Consider the following 12,607-nt stretch of genomic DNA (forward strand, 5'->3'; position numbering starts at 1 on the left):
TGCTTTAATTCCGGATAAATATGATTCAAATGTGGTTTAACATAAACATTCTTTGTTGCTATTAAAAATGAAATTAACGAAAACAAAAAACTTATAGCTTTAACAAATAAAAGTCATGTTTGGCACCCACTAGGAAGGGCAGCAGTAAATATCGCTTACTGACCCCTTCCTTTCCCCCCCCCCCCCCCCCCCCACCGTCGTTTCCCTACCTGCACCGTGATCTCCGCTGTCTCCAGTGACGATCGGTGGTCCCCACACATCTTCTCCTCCAGGTACCGGCCTCCATTTTCTCCCCCCGTTCTGCCCGACATCCAGGGGTGGGCAGAATGGAGGGTTGCCATGGCAACCCACTGTCCTGCGCTGCCATTGGTCAGAATTCAGTTCTGACTAATGGCAGGGGATAGGAGGAGCACTGTGACCTCGCTCCTATCCCTCAGGATGATCGGGGATGTCACTGACAGCTCCGATCATCCCTATTTTCCGGGTGATCGGGTCACCAGAGACCCGATCAGCCCGGAATAGCAGAAAATCGCATGTCTGAATTGACATGCGATTTTCTGCGATCGCCGACATGGGGGGGGTTCTCAGGACCCCCCTCGGCGATGTGCCGGGATGCCTGATGAATGATTCCAGCAGGCATCCCGGTCCGGTCTCCAACCGGCTAGCGGCGGGGACCGGAATTCCCACGGGTGTATGCATATGACATCCTTAAGGACTCGGGATGCAGGGCGTATGCATACGCCCCACGTCCTGAAGAGGTTAAAGGGGTACACCAGTGGAAAACTATTATTATTATTATTATTATTATTATTTTTTTATCAACTGGTGCCAGAAAGTTAAACAGATTTGTAAATTAAAGGAAAATGGTTTGGAAGACAGTTTGTTTGAATAATGTAAAGTTTTATTAAAATACAGTTATAAAATAAATTGTAAAAAAAAATAAAATAATTTAAATAGAAAATATTATGACATGCAATACTGTATATAGTTCTTAACCATTGGGCCCTAATGGTAAGGTTGAAATTAAATGAATATAGCACTGCTTGTTATTAAAATATTTATGGGTGCCGACCATCCGGGATGAGCTGCTAATCCAGCAATTAGATGTCTAAATATAAAGTCAGTCTCTATAGTGGTTAGACTGGGCTGCCCATAGTCTTTAAAAAGTTAAATGGTTCTCACCGTGACCGCTGGTCCCGTACTGCGACGGGCCGAAGATGGTATATGTTGCTGTTGTTGGGATGTGACCGGCGGTTTGGCTGCAAGATGTTCCCACGAGTCCGTTCGGGAGCGGGGCTCTGGCAGGAGACTCCCACGTTGGAGGTCCGTAGTAGCAGTATGCGCCTGTTGTAATGTCGGACCCTCACTGGGATGTTTAAAGCGGAATGCTCGTGGTGATGGCAGCATGCATAGTAGATCAATGCGCCCCGTAGGTGGAACTCCAACTTGGAGCAACAGGTGTATGGGCAGCTTGCTTCTATTAGTGGATGCCGGCTTCTGTACAGGCAGTGCGTCTCTGTATCGCTATGTTCAGACTGGGTCTGAGCCTAGACGCGTTTCAGGGTGCTTAAAACCGACCCCTTCCTCAGTAGGCAAATTGTGTACTGAGGAATTGTGTCACAATTGTGTCGGAATTTGCCTACTGAGGAAGGGGTCGGTTTTAAGCACCCTGAAATGCGTCTAGGCTCAGACCCTGTCTGAACAGAGCGATACAGAGACACACTGCCTATAAGGAAGCTGGCATCCACTAATAGAAGCAAGCTGCCCATACACCTGTTGCTCCAACCAGGAGTTCCACCTACCGGGCGCATTGATCTACTATGCACGCTACCATGACCAGTGGTGTAGCTATAGAGGTCACAAGGGTCGCAATCGCGACCGAGCCCCGTAGCCTGGGGGGCCCGTAGGCCACTTCACTATACGGTACTATGCTATGCTGCAGCCAGGGCTGGACTGGATATCGGGCACGCCGGGCCGTCCAGGGGGCTGTCTGCCTCAATGCAATGTTTAAAAACTTTTTTTTTTCTTTAAGTTTGCGGCTGCTCTTACCCCTCCTCCTGCCGCAGCGGATTGGCTGCTGGAGGCAAACATGCGCCGCGCAGGCAAGAACGTCTTCTTGCTCCTGGTGCCTAGGAAGAAATGGAGGCTGGCAAGTAGATGAGAGCCAGTGCTCCCTATCTGCCTCTGAGCCCAACATCCGCGGCAACATGTTCCTGGTAGCCTTCCGTCTATGTAGGGGCCCCCAGCAGTGCCCCCCTCCGAACTCCAACCCCTAAAAACCCGGAACCCCAACCCCAACCTCCCGCACCCTCGGGCCGCGCTGTAGCATGGGACTCTGCTTTGGCCTACCCAGGGCACTAAAGCTTCCGTGCGACCTGCTGCCTCCGACGCTGGATTCCCGGGACTGGATATCACCCTGAACTCACGGCGTATGCAGGTGAGGAGGCCCGAGGACTGGGGGGGAGGGGGGTCATGTGTATATATGATGTTTGCATGTATCTGTTATGCGATGTATATATGCATGGGGGGGTTTGGTGTCTGGAGGCAGCGTGTGTATGAATTATGTGTGTGTATGGGGGGGATCATGTGTATGTATGATGTTTACATGTATGTGTTATGCAATGTATATATGCATGGGGGGGTTTGGTGTCTGGAGGCAGCATGTGTATGAATGATGTGTGTGTATGTACTGTATGTAAGATGTATGAATGATAGATGTTGTGTAAGCAAGATGAATGTATGATGTGTGTAAGCTAGAAGGATATATGTATGATGTGTGGACATGTATTATGTTGGGGGATCTGGAGGCGGCAGGTGTATGTATGATATGTGTTTATGTACGATGTATGTGTATGTATGATGTGTAAGTATTATGCATGTGTGGGGGGCCCAGAGGCGGCGTGTGTACGAATGATGTGTGTGTATGTACTGTATGTATGATGTATGAATGATGTGTGTAAGCAAGATGTATATGTATGATGTGTGGAGATGCGTGTAAGCTATAAGGATGTATGTATGATGTGTGGAGATGAATTATGCAGAGGGATCTGGAGGCGGCGGATGTATGTATGATGTATGTGTGTGTATGATGTATGTGTGTATGTATGTATAATGCATGTGTTTAGGGGGTCCGGAGGTGGTGTGTGTATGAATGATGTGTGTGTATGTATGATGACAATGAAGAAAATCAGGTGGCATTCACGGTATTGTGAATAGTATCTTCTTTATTTGGTGCGGTGCATAAACAGACAGCGGGGCGCTTGGATCAGCAGTGTAACGGACGACCGCTATTTTACGCCGTTCCCGGCGCTTCTTTAGGTCACCTGAAGAAGCGCCGGGAGCGGCGTGAAATAGCTGTCGTCTGTTACACTGCTGATCCAAGCGCCCCACTGTCTGTTTATGTACCACACCGAATAAAGAAGATACTGTTCACAATACCGTGAGTGCCACCTGATTTTCTTCATTGTCTTTATGTGAATGCAATTCCTGCACTCTGAAGGTTGAGCACCACGGAGCATACAGTTTTAGTTCTGTGTTTCCACAAGCACTAACATGGACTCTGCAGGTGTGCAGTATTAGCAGAGGTCAATCAGTGCCGACTCTCTGTTTCTCTAAGTCACTGTATGTATGATATATGTATGAATAATGTGTGTGTATGAATGATAGATGTGTGTAAGCAAGATGTATGTATGTATGATGTGCGGGAGGGTACAGTGTATAGCATGGTTATTTTGAGGGTTTATATTCAGGGGCACAGTGTGTGGCAGTATTATATTTAAGAGGTAAGTATTATATTCAGGGTGAACAGTAGGTGGCAGTATTATATTCAGGGGGTACAGTGGGTAGCAGTATTATATGCAGGAGGTACAGTGGATGGTAGTTATATATTCAGGGGGTACAGTAGGTGGCAGTATTATATTCAGGGGATACAGTAGGTGGCAGTATTATATTCAAGGGGTACAGTGGATGGTAGTTTTATATTCAGGGGGTGCAGTGGGTGGCATTATTATTTTCAAGGGGTACAGTGGATGGTAGTTTTATATTCAGGGGGTGCAGTGGGTGGCAGTATTATATTCAGGGGGTGCAGTAGGTGGCAATATTATATGCAGGAGGTACAGTGGATGGTAGTTATATAATCAGGGGGTGCAGTGGGTGGCAGTATTATATTCAAGGGGTACAGTGGATGGTAGTTTTATATTCAGAGGGTACAGTAGGTGTCAGTATTATATTCAAGGAGTACAGTGGATGGTAGTTTTATATTCAGGGCGTACAGTAGGCGGCAGTATTATATTCAAGGAGTACAGTGGATGGTAGTTTTTATATTCAGGGGATTAAGTAGGTGGCAGTATTATATTCAAGGAGTACAGTGGATGGTAGTTTTATATTCAGGGGATTAAGTAGGTGGCAGTATTATATTCAAGGAGTACAGTGGATGGTAGTTTTATATTCAGGGGATTAAGTAGGTGGCAGTATTATATTCAGGAAGTACATATGCAGGAGGTACAGTGGATGGTACTTTTATATTCAGGGGGTGCAGTGTGTGGCAGTATTATATTCAGGGGGTACAGTATTTAGCAGAATAATAATGATTATTGTCGTCATACAGAGGATGAGGATCTACTGACAAAGTGAGGAGCCTATGATGTCCGGGTGTCAGACTCTGCAGAGAAGATGGAGCTGGAAGAAGTCCTGACATCTGGACCAGATGAAGAAGAAAAGAAAAGACAACAGAGAAGACGTCACTCAGGTCACTGATATCATTGAGCTGGAGTCACTTGTAAGTTCCGCAGTGATGATGGGTGATGTTGTACCCTAATCTGTGGCTCTCCAGCTGTGGAAAAACTACAACTCCTATAATGCCTGAGGCTCTACAGACATGATGGGAGTTATAGCTTTATAACAGCTGATTGTTGATTGGTAGGGGTCCCAGCAGTTGGACCCCCTCCAGAAAAATGGGCTGCTTATTCTTAAATGCCTGTTTTGTCTGTCTGGCCCTGCCTGTTAGTCACTTATATTGTTGTGTATTCCCCTGACTGTAGTCACTGATATCTTTGGGTAGCTGAGTAAGGGGTCGTCCGGGATTGGGGAAGAGGGTCGTTAGGTGGTAGGGGGCCCAGGGCAATTTTTCGCACCAGGGCCCCATGGTTTCTAGCTACGCCCCTGGCCATGACCATAAGCATTTCTCTTTAACCCCTTAAGGACTCAGGGTTTTTCCACTTTCGTTTTTTCCTCCTTACCTTTTAAAAATCATAACCCTTTCAATTTTCCACCTAAAAATCCATATTATGGCTTATTTTTTGCGTCGCCAATTCTACTTTGCAGTGACATTAGTCATTTTACCCAAAAATGCACGGCGAAACGGAAAAAAAAATCTGTGCGACAAAATCGAAGAAAAAACGCCATTTTGTAACTTTTGGGGGCTTCAGTTTCTACGCAGTGCATATTTCGGTAAAAATTACACCTGATCATTATTCTGTAGGTCCATATGGTTAAAATGATACCCTACTTATATAGGTTTGATTTTGTCGCCCTTCTGGAAAAAATCATAACTACATGCAGGAAAATTTATACGTCATCTTCTGACCCCTATAACTTTTTTATTTTTCCACGTACAGGGCGGTATGAAGACTCATTTTTTGCGCCGTGATCTGAAGTTTTTATTGGTATGATTTTTGTTTTGATCTGACTTTTTGATCACTTTTTATTCATTTTTTAATGGTATAAAAAGTGACCAAAATACGCTTTTTTGGACTTTGGAATTTCTTTGCGCGTACGCCATTGACCGTGCGGTTTAATTAATGATATATTTTTATAGTTCGGACATTTACGCACGCGGTGATACCACATATGTTTATTTTTTTTTACACTGTTTTATTTTTTTTATGGGAAAAGGGGGGTGATTCAAACTTTTATTAGGGAAGGGGTTAAATGACCTTTATTAACACTTTTTTTTACATTTTCTTTGCAGTGTTATAGGTCCCATAGGGACCTATAACACTGCACACACTGATCTCTCATGCTGATCACTGGCTTGTATTAACACGCCTGTGATCAGTGTTATCGGCGCTTGACTGCTCCTGCCTGGATCTCAGGCACGGAGCAGTCATTCACCGATCGGACACCGAGGAGGCAGGTAAGGGCCCTACCGGTGTCCGGTCAGCTGTTCGGGACGCCGCGATTTCACTGCGGCGGTCCCGAACAGCCCGACTGAGCAGCCGGGTCACTTTCACTTTCACTTTAGAAGCGGCGGTCAGCTTTGACCGCCGCTTCTAAAGGGTTAATACCGCACATTGCCGCGATCGGTGATGTGTGGTATCAGCCGCGGGTCCCGGCCGTTGATGAGCGCCGGGACCGACGCGATATGATGCGGGAGCTTCATATCACGGGAGCCGGCGCAGGACGTCAATATACGTCCTGCGTCGTTACGTTAAGGGGTTAAACATCCCAGCGAGGGTCCGACATTACAACAGGCGCATACTGCTACTACGGACCTCCAACGTGGGAGTCTCCAGGGAACATCTTGCAGCCAAACGGCCGGTCACATCCCAACAACCACAACATATACCATCTTCGGCCCGTCGCAGTACGGGACCAGCGGTCACGGTGAGAACCATTTAACTTTTTAAAGACTATTGGCAGCCCGGTCTAACCACTATAGAGACTGACTCTATATTTAGACATCTAATTGCCGGATTAACATATCATCCCGGATGGTCGGCACCCATAAATATTTGAACAACAAGCAGTGCTACATCCATTTCATCTCAACCTTACCATTAGGGCCCAATGGTTAAGAACTATATACAGTATTGCTTTGTCATAATATTTTCTATTTAAATTAGTTTGTTTTTTTACAATTTACTTAACTGTATTTTAATAAAACTTTACATTATTCAAAAAACTGTCTTCCAAACCATTTTCACTGTGTACCCAGTTGGGTGGTATTCTTGAGATGTGGTTGAAATTTTTCCTTTAAATATATATTTTCTTGGTCGGTGGGGACTGATTTATCAACCACATTTAACCTCGGATACTAGATTGTGAGCTGCACACATTCTTTTTGTTAGATTTGTAAATTTCAGTACTTATCAGCTGCTGTATGCTCCACAGGAAGTTCTTTTCTTTTTGAATGTCTTTTCTGTCTGACCACAGTGCTCTCTGCTGACACCTCTGTCTGTGTCAGGAACTGTCCAGAGCAGGGTATGTTTGCTATGGGGATTTGTTCCAGCTCTGGACAGTTATTGACATGGACAGAGGTGTCAACAGAGAGCACTGTGGTCAAACAGAAAAGAAATTCAAAAAGAAAAGAACTTCCTCTGGAGTATACAGCAGCTGATAAATATGGGAAAAGTTAAAATTTTTAAAATAGAAGTTATTTACAAATCTGTATAACTTTTTGGCACTAGTTGATTTTTATTTTATTGTTTGCCACCGGCGTACCCCTTTAACCACTTAATGACGCAGGGCATAGGGGCACGCCCCCGTTCCCAAGTCCTTAAGGACTCAGGGGGTACATGTAAGCCCTGAGTATTTCTGGTCCCCGCCGCTCGCCGGGCGGGGACCAGACCGGGATGTCTGACCCGATAGCTCAGAAAATAGGGATGATCATAGCTGTCAGAGACAGCTCCGACCATCCTGACCTCCTCCTATCCCCTGCCATTGGTCAGATAGAACTGCAAAACTACAACTCCCAGCATGCCCAGACTGCCCAGGCATGCTGGGAGTTGTAGTTTGGCAACATCTGGCCCTTCAGATGTTGCTGAACTACAACTTCCAGCATGCCTGGGTAGTCTGAGCATGCTTGGATTTGTAGTTCTGCAACATTTGGAGGGCTACAGTTTGGACACCCTTACACAGTGGTCTCCAAACTGTTGTCCTCTAGTTGTTGCATAACTACAACTCCCAACATGCCCTTCGGCTGTCTGGGAATGCTGGGAGCTGTAGTTTTTAAACAACTGGAGGCACACTGGTTGGGAAACTCAGTGTTTCCCAACCTGTGTGCCTCCAGCTGTTGTAAAACTATAACTCCCAGTATGCACTTACAGAACATGCATGCTGCGAGTTGTAGTTTTGCACAGAGGTTGGGGAACACTGAGTTAAGTAACAAACTCTGTGTTTTGCAACCAGTGTGCCTCCAGCTGTTGCATAACTACAAGCCCCAGCATGCATGGACAGCCAAAGGGCATGCTGGAAGTTGTAGTAAAATGCCTCCAGCTGTTGCATTCCCTTCAGCTGTCATTGCACGCTGAGAGTTGTAGTTTTTGCAACAGCTAAAGGCACACTGGTTGCAAAACACAGTTTGTTACCTAACTCAGTGTTTCGCAACTAGTGTGCCTCCAGCTGTTCTGGCACCATAGGGGCTTCCTAAATGCAACATGCCCCCCAAAAACCATTTCAGCAAAATTTGCTTTCCAAATGCCAATGGTGACTCCTCTTCTGAGCATTGTAGTGCGCCCGCAGTGTACTTGACGTCCACATATGGTGTATTTCCATACTCAGAAGAGATGGGGTTACAAATTGGGGGGGGGGACTGCATTTTAGTGAAAAAAATTTAGTTTCCAATATAGTTTGCCATGTGTTTTTTTTTTTTTTTTTTTTGCTGTTCTGGCACCATGGGGACCTCCTAAATGTGACATTCCCCCCAAATACCCTTTCAGAAAAACTCTCTCTTCAAAATTCCATTGTCGCTCCTTCCTTTCTGAGCCCTCTAGTGCACCCACAGAGCACTGTACATCCACATATTAGGTATTTCCTTACTCAAGAGAAATTGGGTTACAAATTTTAGGGTGATTTCTCTCTTTTTACCCCTTGTAAAAATTCTAAAACTGGGTCTACAAGAACATGCAAGTCTAAAAAATAAAGATTTTGAATTCACTCCTTCACATTGCTGCTATTCCTGTGAAACACCTAAAGGGTTAACACACTTTCTGAATGTCATTTTGAATATTTTGAGGGGTGCAGTTTTTATAATGCAGTCATTTATGGGGTATTTCTAATATGAAGGCCCTTCAAATCCACTTCAAAACTGAACTGGTCCCTGAAAAATTCTGATTTAGAAAATTTTGTGAAAAATTGGAAAATTGCTGCTGAACTTTGAAGCCCTCTGGTGTCTTCCAAAAGTAAAAATATGTCAACTTTATGCTGAAAATATAAAGTAGACATATTGTATATGTGAATCAAGATATCATTTATTTCGGTTTTCGATTTTCCTTATAAGCAGAGAGCTTCAAAGTTAGAAAAATTCAAAATTTTTCATCAAATTGTGGAATTTTTTTACCAAGAAATTATGCAAGTATTGAAGATAATTTTCCAAGAACATAAAATAGAATATGTCACGAAAAAACTATCTTGGAATCAGAATGAAAAGTAAAAACATCCCAGAGTTATTAATGCTGACAGTGGTCAGATGTGCAAAAAATGCTCATGTCCTTAAGGTGAAAATGGACTGAGTCCTTAAGGGGTTAAGTGTATGTGATGCACTCTGTTTACAATAGAAGTGGGTACTTACAGCCTCACAAAGGCTTTTTGAAGACTTATGCTTATTTATAGTCTTGTAGCTATGTTGAAAGAACAAACTGTACTGAACAAATGGTAATAAGAGTTAGCTTCTTGAAAAAGAATATTTTTTTTTGCATTCAGTCCTAGTTGGTTGAAAAGAATGTTTTTCATCAACAGATATTTTTCTGCTCTGGAACAAGCAGTCTGCAAACTAAAAGGTATTCCTGAGGGATCCTTTATGATACACTCTGACATGTATTATGGTGTGATATATTATAAGTCAGAAAGGTCTTCAAAACATTTGGGGAATCTATATGTGCTTACTGTCTGCATTCATAGTCCATTTGCACTTCTGCTTGTGCACTCACCGCCTCTTCAATGCACACAACTGGCATGCTTAAAATGGATCATATAATGTATTGTGGAGCCAGAAAAATATTATATGTAAGACAAAATTGAAAATAATATGGAATTGTGCAACTTTGTGGGAATGTTTTTTTTTTCGGAGTTCACAATTAGATACCCCTCATAACAAAAATTGTTATCAATAGATATACCACCTAGATAGACAGAAAATATATATCATTGGATATCCCACCTAAGTGGACATCTTATACAAAGGCAGCATCTGTCACACAATATATCAAAGTAATATATAAAGAAAAGAGGGGACACTTACATGTCAGGTGATTCCTTGGAGGCACCTCCAAATGGATAAGACTGTTTAGGGAAAAGGGTATAATGATGTTTGTAAATACAGTAAAACAAAGTGGGGTCTATAGTATATGTTGCCCCGATATATTGCAAACACAGTTCCCTAGATAGTTAAACCCTATGACAATAGCTCATAACACTATCATAGCAGATACATAATTTTACACAAAAATAAAACCACCTGTAATAAAGTGACATTGGAATAAACCTTATAACCTCTACTCATTTCCCCCCATATCAATACAAAAAGGGCTTCCTCAGGAGGTATATAGATAGATAAAATAGACCATGCACCTATAGAAACCAACACCCAGGATAATGGCACGCATAACCATCTATGCGCACCCCCCATGCTCCATCGGCTAGACTTTCGGCCCATTATTATAGGTGTTGGTTTCTATAGGTGCATGGTCTAATGTATCTATCTATATAACTACTGAGGAACCCCTTTTTTGTATTGATATGGGGGGGGGGGACGCATAGAGGTCATGAGATTTATTTCAATGTGTCACTTAATCACGGATAGTTTAATTTTTTCGTGTGTAAAATTATGTATCTGCTATGGTAGTGTTATGAGCTATTGTTATAGGGTTTAGCTATCTAGGGAAGGAACTGCTTTTGCAATATATTGGGGCAACATATTATAGACCCCACTTTTTTTTAAACTGTATTTACAAACATCATTATACCCTTTTCCCTAGATAGTCTTATCAATTTGGAGGTGCCTCAAGGGAATCCCCTGACATGTAAGTGTCCCATCTTCTCATGAGATATTACCTTGATGTATTGTGTGACAGACACTGCATTTGTATAGGATGTCCACTTAGGTGGGATATCCAATGATTTTCTGTCTATCTAGATGGAATATATATTGATGAGAATTATTGTTATGAGGGGTATCTAATTGCATGGTGGTCATGTTCTAGAAATCCTCTGCTACTCGTATACACTCACTTTGTATGTTAACCCCTTAACCCCTTGGGGACGGAGCCCATTATGACCCTAAGGACGGGAGCATTTTTTGCAAATCGGACCACTGTCACTTTAAGCATTAATAACTCTGCTTTTACTTATAAATTTGATTCCAAGATTGTTTTTTCGTTACATATTCTACTTTATGGCAGTGGCAAATTTTCCTCAATACTTGCATAATATCTTGGTGAAAAATTCAAAAACTTGATGAAAAATTTGAAAATGTTGCATTTTTCTAACTTTGAAGCTCTCTGCTTGTAAGGAAAATAGACATTCCAAATAAATTATATATTGATTCACATATACAATATGTCTAGTTTATATTTGCATCATAAAGTTAACATGTTTTTACTTTTGGAAGACATCAGAGGGCTTCAAAGTTCAGCAGCAAGTTTCCAATTTTTCACAAAATTTTTCACGGAATTTTTCAGGGACCAGTTCAGTTTTGAAGTGGCCTTTAAATTAGAAATACCCCAAAAATGACCCAATTATAAAAACTGCACCCCTCAAAGTATCCAAAATGACATTCAGTACGTTTGTTAACCCTTTAAGTGTTTCACAGGAATAGCAGCAAAGTGAAGGAGAAAATTCATAATCTTAATTTTTTACACTTGCATGTTCTTGTAGACCCAGTTTTTGCATTTTTACAAGTGGTAATAGGAGAAAAAGCCCTCCAAAATTTGTAACCCAATTTCTCTCGAGTAAGGAAATACCTCATATGTGTATGTCAAGTGTTCGGCAGGCGCAGAAGAGGGCTCAGAAGGGAAGGAGCATCAATGGGATTTTGGAGACTGAATTTTGCTGAAATGGTTTTTGGGGGGCATGTCACATTTAGAAAGCCCCCTATGGTGCCAGAACAGCAGAAAACCCCACATGGCATACCATTTTGGAAACTATACCCCTCAAGGCACATAAGGGGTCCAGTGAGCCTTAACACCCTGCAGGTGTTTGACGACTTTTTGTTAAAATCGGATGCGTAAATGAAAAAAAAATTTTTTCCCTAAAGTGCATTTTTCCCCTCAAATTTAATTTTTTTTTTCAAACAAGTTTTTTATTTTCATAACAAAACATTGTACAGTGTACAAACACAAAAGAAAGAGTCAAGGTCGATGTGACAAAAGAGTTACAGGCATAAGCAAGGTACATCAGTGGTGGAATATAAAACTACAGACTAACATTCTTGTGTGGCAAGAGTGGAAGCCAGTTGACTGCCACCACAACAATTGGCTGCAATTAAGAGAAGGATACCATGTTATCAGTATGTTAATGGGAACGACAATATGTACTACACTACAACAAATAATCCCCTGCAGATTAGTCCGGAAGACGTAGCGCTCCTAAGGAATCTCCCAGTGCCCCCCTGCAGTACCAATTCGTAAAGCTGAACGGTCTCACTATTCCCTCTATTTCTGTCTCAGAGTAA

This window comes from Hyla sarda, chromosome 3, assembly GCF_029499605.1.
Source record: "Hyla sarda isolate aHylSar1 chromosome 3, aHylSar1.hap1, whole genome shotgun sequence".
NCBI classification, from domain to species: domain Eukaryota; kingdom Metazoa; phylum Chordata; class Amphibia; order Anura; family Hylidae; genus Hyla; species Hyla sarda.